At 43.9% G+C, this 3470-nt stretch overlaps 1 protein-coding gene across 6 annotated transcripts in view; it reads right to left on the reverse strand.

The window, feature by feature from the left end:
- The window catches only part of SDCCAG8 (SHH signaling and ciliogenesis regulator SDCCAG8), a 251444-nt gene that overhangs the window by 182322 nt on the left and 65652 nt on the right, over positions 1 to 3470 (reverse strand). The window lies entirely within an intron of this gene.

Here is a 3470-nt window from a genome sequence, read left to right on the forward strand (position 1 = left end):
AAAAAAAAAAAAAAAAAAAAAAAAAGATTGCTTCTGGCTACAGTGTAGGGAATGTAAGGAAGGTGGGGAGACAAGCTAGGAAGAAAAATGGAATAGATAAATCCAGCGATCACAGCTTCCGTAAGAAAAGTGCTAATGAGGGAAAGAATTTAAGAAAACATTAGAAACTCAGATCTGTACTTAGTGACGGGTTAAAAGTCAAGGGTGAAGGACGGCGTGAAATCCAGTTTTCTGATCAGAGCGTATTAGTGGATAAAAGTACCAGCCAGGCTGGGCGGTGGCTCACGTCTGTAATTGTAGCACTGTAGGAGGCCGAGGCGGGTGGATCTCAAGGTCAGGAGGTGGAGACCATCCTGGCCAACATGGTGAAACCCTGTCTCTACTAAAAATACAAAAAAATTACTGGGCATGGTGGCACATGCCTGTAATCCCAGGTACTCGGGAGGCTGAGGGAGGAGAATCACTTGGATCTAGGAGGTGGAGATTGCAGTGAGCCAAGATTGCGTCACTGCACTCCAGCCTGGATGACGGAGACTCCGTCTCAAAAAAAAAAAAAAAAAAAAAAGTGCCATCCAGTAAGTTAGAGAACACAGAAGGGGCAGCAGATCGGGGAATGAATATGTGAGTTCAATTTGAGAATGTAAAATTTATATTTAAATGGGAAGAAAAGACCAGCCTGTACACAACAGATAAAATCAATAGATAAAAAAGAATGCTGAAGAACTGGAGGCAAAACAAAGACGTGGAACAGATTTTAACTTTGATGGGGAGAAACGAAGAAAAAAGGCTCTAGTCAGAGAGTTTCAGAGTTTGCGATCTTAAGGGCACTTCAGTTTATGTGGGAGTGAGCACAGAAGTAGGGGGAATATAGGAGAGTTAAGAAAGCTGAAGAGCATTACTGTTGTGTGTATCAACAACATGGAAATTCAAACATTTAAGTATGACGAAAGAGATAGAATGAAGAGGAAAAGGATCAGATGTTAAAAGTTTTAAAAAGGGACCAGACGAGGTGGCTCACGCCTGTCATCCCAGCACTTTGGGAGGCCAAGGTGGGTGCATCACCTGAGGTCAGGAGTTCGAGACCAGCCTGGCCAACATGGTGAAACCCCGTCTCTACTAAAAGTACAAAATTAGCCAGGCATGATGGTGCATGCCTGTAATTCCAGCCCTTTAGGAGGCTGGGGCAGGAGAATCACTTGAACCTGGGAGGCAGAGGTCACAGTGAGCTGAGATTATGCCACTGCATCCCAGCCTGGGCAACAAGAGTGAAGTTCTGTCTCAAAAAAATGAAAATAAAAATAAAGTAAAATAGAAAGGATCAAAGAGCATCTTCTCGAATTACAGATTTTATCGATTAGGGAGAAGAAAGACAACACTGATTTCACAGAGGAGTGTGCTATGGTTTGGATGCCTGTCCTCTCCAAATCTCTCATGCTGAAATGTGACTCCCCATGTTGGAGGTGGGGCCTGGTGGGAGGTGTTTGGGTCATAAGAGTGGATCCCTCCTGACTGGCTTGGTGCCCTATTTGTTTTCCTGAGATCCGATTGTTAGAAAGAGCCTGGCACCTCTCCTCCTCTCTCAGTCCTGCTCCCTTGGATGCTTGCTCCCCTCTGCCTCCTGTCAAGGTGAAAGCTTCCTGAGGCCTTACCAAAAGCATATGTTGGCACCATGCTTCAAAGGCAGCCTGCACAACATGAGCCCAAATAAACCACTTACTTCTCTTTATAAATTACCCAGTCTCGGCTGTTTTCTTTTTTGTGGGGGGGGGAATGGAGTCTCACTCTGTCTCCCAGGCTGGAGTACAGTGGTGCAATCTTGGCTCACTGCAACCTCTGCCTCCCGGGTCGAAGCAATTCTCCTGCCTCAGCCTCCCCAGTAGCTGTGACTATAAGCACCCACCACCACGCCCAGCTAATTTTTGTATTTTTTCTAGTAGAGACAGGGTTTCACCATATTGGTCAGGCTGGTCTTGAACTCCTGACTTCGTGATCGGCCCACCTCAGCCTCCCAAAGTGCTGGGATTACAGGCATGAGCCACCACACCCTGCCTTCAGCTATCTATTTATAGCAGGAAAAATAGATGAACACAGAGTGGTAACCTAATTTCAAAGAGGAATAGCACCTGAACGTAAGCGCCGTACCGAGCGCTGGAAATGGCAGCGAGGAGTGAAGCACTGCTCTTTCCCCCATTACATCCACATGAGATGAAATGACCGGCAAAGGGCATTCACTTGCTGGTGGTTGTAAATGGAATGGTATCGAGGGCCAGCTAGAGCTCAGAACCACTGAAGAAATGGAGGGACAGTTTGAGGAAACAGTATGTTGGCAAGCTTGGTCATAACTGAACCTAAGTCTCAGAAGGCATGAGGGTCAAATGGGAAGAGTTATGGATAAAGACAAATGGATACAGCAATGGCTGACAAGAGGCTTAATACAGAATTGAAGATCCCTAATATTTGTTTAACTTTTATTTTAGGTTCAGGGTACCTGTGAAGGTTTGTTATATAGGTAAACTGATGTCACGTGGGTTTGCTGTATAGATTATTTCAGGTATTAAGCCCGGTACCCAATAGTTATCCTTTGTGCTCCTCTCCCTTCTCCCACCCTCCATCCTCAAGCAGATGCCACTGTCTGTTACTTCCGTCTTTGTCCTCATAAGTTCTTACATTTTAGCTCCCACTCATAAGTAAGAATACGTAGTATTTGGCTTTCTGTTCCTGCATTAGTTTGCTAAGAATAATTGCCTCCAGCTCCATGCATGTTTCTGCAAAAGACATGATCTTGCTCTTTTTATGGCTGCGTAGTATTCCATGGTGTTTGTGTATCACATTTCTTTATACAATCTGTCAGTGATGGACATTTAGATTGAGTTCATCAATTTAGGTTGATTCCATCAATTCCTTCGTTTAGGTTTGCTATTGCAAAGAATGCTCCAATGAACATTCACATGCATGTGTCTTTGTGGCTGAATGATTTATATTCCTCTGTGTATATACCCAGTAATTTAGCCCTAATATCTTTATAAAACACTGAGATTAGTACATGGTTTAGACCAGTGCTATACAACAAAACTTTTCATAATGAAAATGTCCTATATCTGCACTGTCCAATATTAGCTACATGTGGCCATAAGCACTTGAATTGTATGCTAGCATGTCTAGGGAAAATACATGCAACTTTAATGGTTAAGGTGCAGCCCCCAAATATAGCAATGAATCCACAGAAACCTCCTGTTATTCCAAGTGCCTATTAACACCGTCTGATCACTAAGTATAAACTGTTATTCTCATTAAGTATGTTTGAGTTACCTTATAATAAGTCCAGACTGAAAGATGCTACTAAGGCCAGGCATGGTGGCTCACGCCTATAATCCCACCACTTTGGAAGACCAAGGCGGGCAGATCACCTGAGGTCAGGAGTTTGAGACTAGCCTGACCAACATGGTGAAACCCTGTCTCTACTAGAAATA

This window comes from Cebus imitator, unplaced genomic scaffold (assembly GCF_001604975.1).
Source record: "Cebus imitator isolate Cc_AM_T3 unplaced genomic scaffold, Cebus_imitator-1.0 Scaffold75, whole genome shotgun sequence".
NCBI classification, from domain to species: Eukaryota; Metazoa; Chordata; class Mammalia; order Primates; family Cebidae; genus Cebus; species Cebus imitator.